Consider the following 11,960-nt stretch of genomic DNA (forward strand, 5'->3'; position numbering starts at 1 on the left):
AAGGCTGGGTTCGTACAGATAAGCAACAATTTACTTTTGGAATGAGTCTAACATGAGGTAAAGAATAATTAATTAATTAGAAGACTAGGAAAATTATAACTTCAATCTGAAGATTTTCCTTTGTGCCCCGACTTCCTAATTAATTACATGATGTGTTTAATCATGTAATACTAATTACAGAGAATTGATTTGATAAAATAACAGTCCTCACTTTAATGATGCCAAAGACATGACAACCCTCTGGAGAGCCCTGTGGTTGTGGGCAATGCAGTAGCCATACCAGGCGGTGATACAGCACGACAGGATGCTCTCAATTGTGCCTCTGTAGAAGTTTGTGAGGGTTTTCGGTGCCAAGCCAAATTTATTCAGCCTCCTGAAGTTGAAGAGGCGCTGTTGTGCCTTCTTCACAACACTGTATGTGTGGGTGGACCATTTCAGTTTGTCAGTGATGTGTTCGCCGAGGAACTTCTCCACTGCGGTCCCGTTGCCCTCTGCTATTTCCTGAAGTCCACGATCAGCTTCTTTGTTTTGTTGACGTTGGGTGAGAGGTTATTTTCCTGGCACCACACTCCCAGGGTCCTCACCTCCTCCCTGTCGGCTGTCTCGTCATTGTGGAGGCGTTGTTTCCTACCTTAACCACTTGGGGGCGGCATGTCAGGAAGTCCAGGATCTACACTGCCATGCCCATCAGGTGTTGGCAAACACCTCAGAAGGGACAAAAGGTTATGCAACAATTTCAAAGATTTTACAGAGTTACAGTTCATATAAGGAAATAAGTAATTTGAAATAAATTAATTAGGCCCAATCTGTGGATTTCACATGACTGGGCAAGGGTGCAGCCATGGGTGGGCCTGGGAGGGCATAGGCCCAACCACTTGGTAGCCAGGCCTACCCACTGCGGAGCCAGGCCCAGCCAATCAGCATTTCCTCACAAAAGGGCTTTATTACAAACAGAAATATGCCTTAGCACCCCCTCAGAAGCCGGTTAGGCGTACTGACAAATTATCTAAAACGACGTTGGAGGCAGCTAAATATTCAATTATTCAATTATTTGGCAACAGCTCTGGTGGATATTCCTGCAGTCAGCATGCCAGTTGCACACTCCCTCAAAACGTGGGTCCTCTATGGTATTGTGTTGTGTGACAAAACTGCACATTTTAGAGTGGCCTTTTATTGTCCACAGCACAAGGTGGACCTGTGTAATGATCATGCTGTTTAATCAGATTCTTGATATGCCACACCTGTCAGACGGATGAATTATCTTGACAAAGGATAAATGGTCACTAACAGGGATGTAAACATTTGAGAGAAATACGCTTTTTGTGCTTATGGACAATTACTTGGGATCTTTTATTTCAGCTCATTAAACATGGGATCAACACTTTACATGGTGCGTTTATATTTTTGTTCAGTATGTTAAGGCAGAACATCACAAGTGTTTAGTAATATCAAAACTGTTCGCTGCTCTGGCTCCCCAATGGTGGAACACACTCCCTCACGACGCCAGGACAGCGGAGTCAATCACCACCTTCCGGAGACACCTGAAACCCCACCTCTTTAAGGAATACCTAGGATAGGATAAAGTAATCCTTCTCACCCCCCTTAAAAGATTTAGATGCACTATTTTAAAGTGGCTGTTCCACTGGATGTCATAAGGTGAATGCACCAATTTGTAAGTCGCTCTGGATAAGAGCGTCTGCTAAATGACTTAAATGTAAATGTAATATTACCCTTTAAAGTGTCACTCATCAACTATTTCTTGTTTTTCTACAGATGGGCAGAAGAGATGCTTTTGAAATGGAGTCCTCTGACTGACAGGTTGATACTGATTGGGAAAGATCTTGCACTCAGCATTAAAAGTATTTAATTATTATTTAATTTTATTATATTTTTTTTATTTTTTTTTATCATCTTTTGTTTTTATTGAACCAAATGGTACTATCTTGTGTATGGGGGGGGTATAGGGTTTATTATCAATGGGGGGTATAAGGTTTATTCTACATTGAACTGTTAAACTTGCTCAGCAATTGCACACTTCTCATATTACTCTGTAGACTACTAACTGATGCAATTTGAATTGGTCAGTAGCCTAGAGATTGGAAGGAAAAGAGGGCTATCCTCCTGCATCTCACATCTGTAGTTATTGAAGTCTTCCTGCTGGACCCATGGATTCTGGCAAACTCTGTCATATCCAGGATGGAGTGTCATGAACTCCACCTCTCCTGCCACCTGACTGCAACTGTCCATAATCTGTAATACATTACATAGATGGAATGGATTTCATCACCCACTGGAGACTTGAAGACAGAACCTCACTTAGAGAGCTGTGCATGTGAGTGTGTGGTTAGATAAATCCTTAGATTTGGCCAAATAGACAACTAGAATACCGTTCTGGTTATACAGATGAAGTTGTATTCTACACACAACTTATTTAATTAGCTTATTAAGAGTAGGCATACTGTCTTTATTTACAGCATACAATATTTTGTCTTTGTAAAACGAACACCATTTTTTTTGTTGATAATTGTATTTACACTCAAGCTGGATGATGTTTGTGCATTGCACATCTAGCCTAAAACTGTTGTAGGGATATTAATACTTCTGAGATTTTCCCTTAAAAAAATAGAGCGTTGGGCCAGTAACCGAAAGGTTGCTAGATCGAATCCCTGAGCTGACAAGGTAAAAGTCTGTAGTTCTGCCCCTGAACAAGGTACTGTTCCTAGGCCGTCATTGTAAATAAGAATTTGTTCTTAACTGACTTGCCTAGTTAAATAAAGGTTCAATGGTACCTGATGGTATAGATAATTACCTTGACATGCTTCTCAGATAGGAGCCTGGTTGTTCTTGAGAATAGCACAGATTATCCATTATATTGACCAGATACTCTAGTGGCGCTCTAACAATGAAAATAAATGTCTTCAAAAATCGAAGGCAGTTGGGAGGAGGCAAATGGGACCGTTCTAGCCAATGAGAGGGCAGATATTCATGTCAACAACAGGCACATCGGTTTCCACTAGTTACCACAGCTACAAATCAAAATTTGCAAAATGTATAATACAGCTCGCAAGGCCACCCGAGAGGTGGGGAAAGTACTGGATTGAGCAGAGTAGTGTGACGCTGCCACAACCTTTGTTTTAAGAGTATGGTCCACCATCAAAGCACAGGACACCAATACTCAACATGAATATAGAAAACCATTACCTTTATTTATTAACCACAGAATTTCATAAGACAGCGTGCACAAAATGCTAGGTGACCTACTACATTTCTGCAGTCTCTGTAACCCAATCATCAGTGCTGCAATGACCCTAATACCCTGACTACACCGCTCGCTCCACGTGTGCGAGCGTTGCAAAATAAATGTAGCAATCTGTTATTCAATTATTGCACCCACACTGCTGGCGCGCGCCAACGAGCGTCTGCATTGCCAAGGGCTAAAATAGAATTTCTGACGCATATCGTGCTGCAAGTCCTGCCTCTCCCATCCCCTCATTGGTTTATAGAAGCAGGTACCCATGTGCCATCTCCTCATTGGTTATACCCACGTGGGTGATTGAAAGACTAACTGTTTTGCCGGTTGAAAGTGTAGATGCCAATCACCATATAAGTTCAAAGATGAAAACAACTGGGAGGAGAGATGACTAGAAACGACTCGGTTGACCGTTTTATGTGTGGATTAATTTTCGTAGTAGAGGACCTTGTGCATTTCAGGTAAAATAACAACTCAATGTTTATATCCCAGGACAAATTAGCTCGCAACAACAAGCTATAGGACATATTAGCTAGCAACAACAAGCTATAGGACATATTAGCTAGCAAGTGCAAGCTAAATTGCCATATGTGTTTAATGCTTTTCGACCTGTCCCCAAATTAATGTAATTGGTTCAGAGTTTGTTTTGATATTTTAACCTGCGTGTTGTGATCGCGTTTGGTGTAGGGGGACAAAATAAATGTTTGCACGATGGCACACGCGCGCAGCCGGTTTGGGTTCAGTGTAAGAAGGGACACAGGCTATTAAGTGTGATAAAGTGCTAAAAGTGACACTACACACACTAGTGACGTATATGGTTAAGGAGGCCTGAACATCCAAGGTTGTACTACTACTACTTCGCTGCAAACTGGGCCTAGCCCAATGAAATGCAACTGTACAACATTCAAATTCACTGCACAAGTGCATAATAGTCTACATACGGTCCAGAGACCCACACATGCACTGAATAGGCTACAAACAGTACAGGAACAACAACTAGGCTATACTCGGAATCACTGTAGGTTTTAGTTACACAGAATAGAGGAGCGCACTACCCTTGCAGCTTGCTCTGCTTACAAACACCGATAAAGCTTAGCTAATTGATTCACATGTCCAAGAACACACTACAACGTGCAGCACGGTCTTTTCCCAAAAAACAGGGAGATGGCTCTTACTCCAAGCAATCCCACTATCTTATCTGGTTCCACAAATTCCACCTCAATACCTGTCTTTGTCACCGACTGCCCTACCCAGCAGAGAACGACAACCTGATGAGCATACTTGCAAAGGTTACAAGCACAATGTTCTTCAAAGCACAGCTCCCCTACCAAGACATGCCTGTACTCTTGGCTCTGCCTTATATCAGAACAATTAGTTCATGATTTAGTGACGTCCTTCCTTCCAAGCTGTCCCATAGCGTCACCACCATTTCGTAAAAATGAATGAAAATGAATTCAGATATTCCGAGAAAATGATTTAAGGTTAGGGTTAGACATAAGGTTAGCAGTGTGGTTAAGGTTAGGTTTAGGTTTCAAATCACATTTTAAGAAAATAAATTGTTGAAATAAACAGGATGTATGACTTTGTGGTTGTGATAATTAGTGACGACCATGCAAATAGTTTTTTCTCGAAGTTGCCAGAATGTCACGTGTCCTACTTATATCATTACACTTGGAACAACCTAAGCATTTACAAAACGTTAAGCCATTACATTTCGACACTCTTTGACCTCCATACAAAAACTCCTTGGTTGGTGAGCAAAAACCCCCAGAAAAAAACACCCGCTGGAGAAAAAAGATTTTGTGCACAGTTATCCCTCTGGCTTTGCCAATGTTTTGCTCCATTAGCCATTAGGTACTGTTTGGTGTAGCACAGAATTTGTTTTAACCCATCTTAACTTTCACTTTCAACATCAACTTCCGCCTTGTGCTGACTGTGATGTTAACAGGATGTCACGCGAGTGTCATCATGACATGCGGCAATTTCGGGTGGACACCTACCTGTCTCAATCAATGAAAGCAGATTTTAAATAGACAAGATGGCGGTGTACACGTTGGAGATATGGGATCAGAGCATGACAATGGTCTATTTTACGCTGATCCGGCTGTACACCGAGGCTAGGGGGAGTGTTGGAAAGATTTTTTGCATTAAGATTTTTCACATTCACAATGTATGTAAAAAAACAAACTTTGTTGACTTTCTACGTAATGAAAAGAACACGTGTCTCCTTGCCTATGTAACAGACATATTTGGGAAAAATTAACACTAGCATGCAGGTGAAATACAAAAACATTCTGCAGATGAGTGACCAAATCAGTTGATTCAGAGTAAAGAATTCTTAGAGAGAACATTTTTAAAACGAACCATGACCCTTTCCCTCGGCTGTGCATGTTTCTAACAGAAACACAAACGAAAAACAACTGCTCACCTCCAATGCTTGGAAGAGCACTTTGGGACCTACTTCCCAATCTGTTTGACTGTGATTCTGGCTCAGTTGACATGCCGGTTAGTGATATCGATTAGCTGATCGAGCTGTCATGTGACCGAATTCTACAGACAATGCATTCATGGGTCACCATGGAGGAGTTTTAGTTCCTGATTTAAAGGGAATAACCTGCTTTCTCCCTCTGAGCATTATAACCCATTGTACCTTTCGCCAGCTCATATCTGTGTGAAGCTGGATTTAGTGCTCTCGTCTGCATTAAAATCAAATATCGATTCAGGTTAGATGTGACAGCCATTATCTCAGACTAATTTATAATTGACTTTCATAGCCCTTTTTTAAAAGTATGTGATGGGGAGTTGAGAAGACGATTAGAAATAGTATAATGTTTTTCAACTGACTGCCATAGCCCCAAATAAAAAAGTATATATTTTTTCATATGGTTCGGGTTGGGAGAATTTTCAAATATCAAAATGGGGTTGTGGGCCAAAAAAGGATTGGAACCCCTGAATTAGAGTGACCAGGAGTGGGCTTGTCCTGATTAATTGTGTGTCTGTGGAACAGAGGAAGGAGGCCGTGGGCATCGCAAGAGTTGTAATCTGAAGTGTCGTGCTTCGAACTCCAGAGTAGAGCACCTAGCAAAGATGATAGTGAAGAAGTTGATGAGAATAAGGATGGATAAAGAGAGCTAAAATAACCATGGAAAACAAGTCAATTGATAAGACTACTGCTTCACAGTATGTAGTTTGATCGCTATTGATAAGAATATGTACCTGGGAGATCCGTATGTGGTTTCCAAGATGGTGAAGAAAACATTGTGTAATGTTGAGTCCGTTTGGGTGACCAGAAGTGGAATTGTTTTGATGTTCTGTGTGTTGGAACAGCAAAGGGAGCATGCGTTGCACCTCTCCAGTATCAAGGAGAAAGAGGTGACTTTCTTCAATTTCTGGAGCCGGGCACGAATTAAGGGCGTTATTGCTTGGGGTCTCTTTCGGGAAGTTGAGCTTGAGATGATTTCAGCAGAACATTCCTGAAGTAGTTGGTGTTCGTTGATTGTCTGTATGGTCTCTGGAAAAAAGGAGGATAGTCTGTCTGTGCTACTGTTTTTTGATGAGGAGTCTCTCCCTTCACATGTCAAGATGGGTTATTGTGAATTATCCAGTGGAGGCATGTGTTGAGTGTTTGTAGAACACTGGATATGAGTGATAGATTTCCTGCAGTAGTGGAGGATAACGAATGTTGGAATTAGGGTGGGAAACATGCACTGTGAGTGCCCTGGCAGGGAGAAGGAGGCTACGATTGACAGGGTAAGGACTGTGTATCGTGTCTCTTTATGCCGAGGCGGCGAAAAGAGTCAAATAAAGTGTTGCCATGGTGTATATCGGTTGCCACATCGGTTGCAATGGTGGAGACACCACAGTCTAGTGCTGTGGGTGCCATTCGCCAGGTGCATTATCGAGATACACTTGTGGTAAAAATGGTTAACTTTCTGGCATTTATTGCTATGGTGATAAACTGCACTGCCGGAGTGGATAAGATCTCAATCATTTTGATATCATCATATCTGCAGCTGAACGCTTGTTGGGATTGAAGGATGTCACAGGAGAGGAACTTCACAGAGTACTGGCTGAAGCAGTTTCATCCTCTCAGGTCCCCAGGTCTGTATAGGGCTCTAAGTGAATTTTGAATGACTGAGGATTACTTTTTTGTTTTGTATTTAGTTTCTCAGATGTTTGAGGAGGTTCAAAGTTTTATTTTTTTCCATTTCCGTTTTGGATTTCACCCTTTGTAGATTTTCACCGAAGAAGATAAAGGCTTTCCTATGCGGAGGCAATTAAAATAGTTGAGGGAGCTAGTGACATTAAGGTTGAAGACATGGTATTGGATGCACCACAGCCCATAGTGAATATTTGTCAATCTAAAGAAAGTGGATTTTGTGGCGTTCATTGCATCAGCGAAAAACTGTATTGCTCATGTCAAAGAAATTGGTCATCATAGAGACAGAGAGGAAGAGGCAAAGCGATAGGTTTCGCTAAAATCTGTCAACAATAATCCCAATGCATTTCTATGGGCATATTTTGGATTTAAGCTTGTTGCCTGCCTTCCAGCCTTTGGGACAACGACTCCCATTGTTAGGGCAGAGACATGAGAATCTTAAGAATCTTACAGATCTCTGATAGAGAGCAATAGCAATGTTGTATTTTTCTAGGCACTAACTCCACCATGGCTCATTAGCTAAAGCCTATGGGGAAATTAGTAGGTTTTTTTGAGGATTTTGGGATAAATGCCAGAAATAAGGTCTGTGGTAAACACAGTCTTGAGAACAAAATGTACAAGATCTATGAGGTAACCTTCATCAGCTAATGTCACTTTGTGTGAATTTTGAAGCATTTATTTAATCAAAACAAGCACATAAGTGCTTCATAATATTTAAATGTCATGTAAAATGACTGTCTCAGATCTCCTAAGCTTGTGTTAACCTCAGACTTTATTTTTGGCCTTTATCCCAAAACCCCATTCTTTCCCAATGAATTTCCCCCCTAGGAATGGCTGAACGAACCAGGGAAACAAATTTCCGTTTTTTAGGACCACAAGTTGACAAGCTCTATTGTGGATGCAGCAGAAAAGTATCTGGTGCTTCAGGAATTCACAGCAGAAGATTTTCAAGGGTTATTGGCGACAGAAGATGTGACGCCTTCCCAGGCTCCTGTGTAGGGACCAGACATGGAGAATTGACAGGAGGGAGCAGTTGGATTAGGGATTTTAGGGTAGTTAATGAGATTTGTTTTATTATCCACTATTACATTTTTTATCCCACACAGTATGGGGCGGCAATCAAACTCTTTGGACTTAGTCCACTGTAAAACCCCAACGAAGAGGAAGAGCAAGGGGTTTCCACTAGATAGCACAGCCACAAGTTGAAATTGGTTATCGTAAAAATTCACGAAAGCAAAAGCTTTTTGATCTTCATTTAAGGTTAAGCATTAGGTTAAGTTTAAAGTGACATTTTAAGTAGATACATTTTTTTTAAATGGGCAGGGTTTATGACTTTGTGGGTGTGGTAACTAGTGACGACATAAAAAAGGGTGTGAATGAGAAGGAAAGACGACGGAAGTTGTCACGCCCTGACCTTAGAGATCCTTTTTATGTCTCTATTTTGGTTTGGTCAGGGCGTGAGTTGTGGTGGGCATTCTTTGTTTTTGTGTTCTATGTTTTCTATTTCTGTGTGTTTGGCCGGGAGTGGTTCTCAATCAGAGGCAGCTGTCTATCGTTGTCTCTGATTGAGAACCATACTTAGGTAGCCTTTTCCCCATCTGTGTTTTGTGGGTAGTGTAATGGTACCATGTAATGCCCTGCTGACAGCTGTCTATAGGCATTTAGAAGAAATGTCCTTTTGGTCTGCAGCCACTAAAAAAAAATAAGGTATTTTTTTAAGTGGGTAATGAGGAGATTACCGAGTGTGTTTGGGAATAGTACTGAGGGAATGTGGATATGAAAGTTGTGAGATATGACATGTTAAACTGATTGAAATGTGGTTGATTTTGAAATTTGGATAACAAATAGATTGAAATTATTACTATTAAGATTGGAATTTGGATAATAAGCTATTAAGTATTGAGTAAATGAGATCTGTCAGGGGACTAGCTAACTTGTGAAAGAGGTGAATGAATGCCACAACCTGAGTTTTCCAGTTCTGCGTGAGCTGACTGGTAACATTATCTATGGGTCTGTCATACACCGCCATTGGATCTAGAGGTAGAGTATAACATGTGTCATAAATCTGAGGATAACATGTCTTGTTAATGTTGAGGATAACATATCTTATTGGTAATGAGGATAACATTTGTATGATAAGAGTTGTACAGCACTTGAGTTACCCCTAACCAATAGAACTATAGAACTAAGCTTAGGAGATTTCCTTCACCCTGGTAATGCATTTAGAAATAAGCCCATACCCTGTTAAATAGAACCAATGAATGTTGAATATGATTTTCTGTTAACAAAACATTGTACTCCCGATGGCATTTTCGTTGATATCCTAAATGATGACGTTCTAAACCAATTTGTATCTAGGCAAAATGGAGACTGCATCTTTTCCCTCTATGCTGTCTCAGGTGCCAGACTTATTATGGACTGAGTGTGACATCTACTGGGGAATGAGACAGTGCAACCCAGTTAATACATATTGATCCCTCCAAAGCATTACATACAAATCTTAAAATAATAGACATTTAATAAATATTGAAGCAGAAAGTGAATTATCCAACAGAGATTAGTAATAGAAATATACTGTAATCCTTGCAATAGGGGAAAGCAGAACATTGTTTGAGACTGGTCCGTGTGTTTTAGGAGTAGTGATTGATTATCTTCTTTTTCTACCGGAAAGAGTAGAAGGGTTTTAGTTGGAGGAAACAGATTATGGAGACTAGGGAAAGTAACAAAGTAAATGAGAACAATCAGATAGCAATCCAATAATGTCATATTTTGGTCATTTGAAGGAGTAAAACAGAGAGATTGAGCATTGGGACTGATATTAAATTAGAGGCTGCTCACTCCGAGGCCTGATCCACTGCTCTCGTGTTTAAGTCGTCTGTTTGGATTAGAGATAACCTTCCTGTGGAACAATAGATAGCCGACAGTTACACACTGGGGAATTTTGGGACAGTTTGTAGATAATTGTATGTCGATGCAACAGGTCAAAAGGATTACGATTACAAGAGTTGTCTACTTTAGAAGGTGCCCAATTCAGCTATACACTGTATTATCTGACATCTCTGCAGTATGAATGTGTCTGAAGTATAATTATGTATACGCATGTGTTTATTAAGACTTCCTGCCCAAGATGCAGTAAACCTGACTAATGATTAGGACTGATTCAAATGTAGCATAGTGAAAACTAAATGCATGTTTATTTTCTTTCTTCCAGGACTGATGGAATGAACAAGTTTTTTTTTTCATGTTCATAAATGATTCTGATTCTGGTGGTGTTACCATCCACTGTGAATTTGTTTGGTCTCTTTTACTGTGTTTTCTCTAACCCTAGAGTCTTACTGGGAGGAAGGTAGGAGGCGGGACTGAGACAGGTAATGGCGGACTGAACAAAGTTATGTAGAGCACCTCAAGATAAAAACATAATATTGAATATCGGCAAGTTAGAATAAATATTAGCACTACACAATCTGGTGGGTAATAACCTTCAATCTGGATAATAACACAAAACAAATCTAAAGACTAGAGACATTTATCGACAAATATTACGAAAACAAGCAACACACAAACATGATGGAGAGTAATGACAGGGGAACCGATTTCTAAACGAAAACGTGACTCTTCTACAGACACAGACAATTTAATATTTTTACCACCGGGAATGGTAAAGGTCGAAACCGATCTGTTAAAGTCAATAAATCACAAACTGGGTATACTTGAATTAGTCAGTAAGGATATAAAAGAGTTGAAGGCAAGCCTCGAGATGAGTGATGCAAAAGCTGCGACATTGGAGAAGGAAACACAGAAGCTAAAAGGGACAGTCAATAAGATTGAAACCGAAGTGAAAGACCTTTAAAAAGGAGAACACCGTTCTGAGAGAAGCCTTACCTGACATACAGACTAGATCCACGAGAGAGAATCTTGTACTTACAGGTATCCAAGAGAAAGATGAAGAAGTTCCTGAATCTGTAGTTAGAGAGTTGCTCCATACAGCGCTTCAGATTCCACGCGAAGCTATCAACAAAATCCAACTAGAACGTGTACACTGTTTAGGACAGAGAGGGCAGAGGTATGAACGCCCAATCGTTGCCAAATCTGCTTCCTTTAAAGATAAAATAATGGTTAAAAGACTTGCTGGGACCAAAATTGTCATGAACGATCAGTTCCCGAAGGAAATTGTAGAACGGCGAATAGTTCTGTATCCAATTTTCAAAGAAAATAGATTAAAAGGTAAACGGGTGTCTCTCTTCGTCAAACTATATATTGATAACCAGTTGTTTAGAGACACAGACCACTAAAAATTACAAAGTTCTCATAGACGAGGAAAATAATGAAACACAGTTTTAGCCCGGTTATGGATTGTAAACACAATAAAAAAATATAGCTTTTCTACATATCTTCAAATATAACTAATTGGAACACACAAGCACTTATTCAACATGGTGAAGATAAAAACTCAGTAAGCAGAAGGCACAGTATGTGTGGGTGGTGTGTTTTATCTATTTATTTTATTTGTTATGTTTTGGAAAGTGTGGCATTGAGTGAGAAATGAAATGG

General features: G+C 40.3%; 1 long non-coding RNA gene across 1 annotated transcript; it reads right to left on the minus strand.

The window, feature by feature from the left end:
* Positions 1-9,940: 9,940 nt before the first annotated feature.
* On the minus strand, positions 9,941-11,495 carry LOC118370226 (uncharacterized). The gene is made up of 3 exons (XR_004822765.2): positions 11,335-11,495; positions 10,248-10,308; positions 9,941-10,069 (listed from the first exon to the last, which is right to left on the minus strand). It is a non-coding gene; the product is annotated as an uncharacterized LOC118370226 (long non-coding RNA).
* Between the last annotated feature and the right edge of the window lie 465 nt (positions 11,496-11,960).

The sequence above is a fragment of the Oncorhynchus keta genome, chromosome 37 (assembly GCF_023373465.1).
Source record: "Oncorhynchus keta strain PuntledgeMale-10-30-2019 chromosome 37, Oket_V2, whole genome shotgun sequence".
NCBI lineage: Eukaryota > Metazoa > Chordata > Actinopteri > Salmoniformes > Salmonidae > Oncorhynchus > Oncorhynchus keta.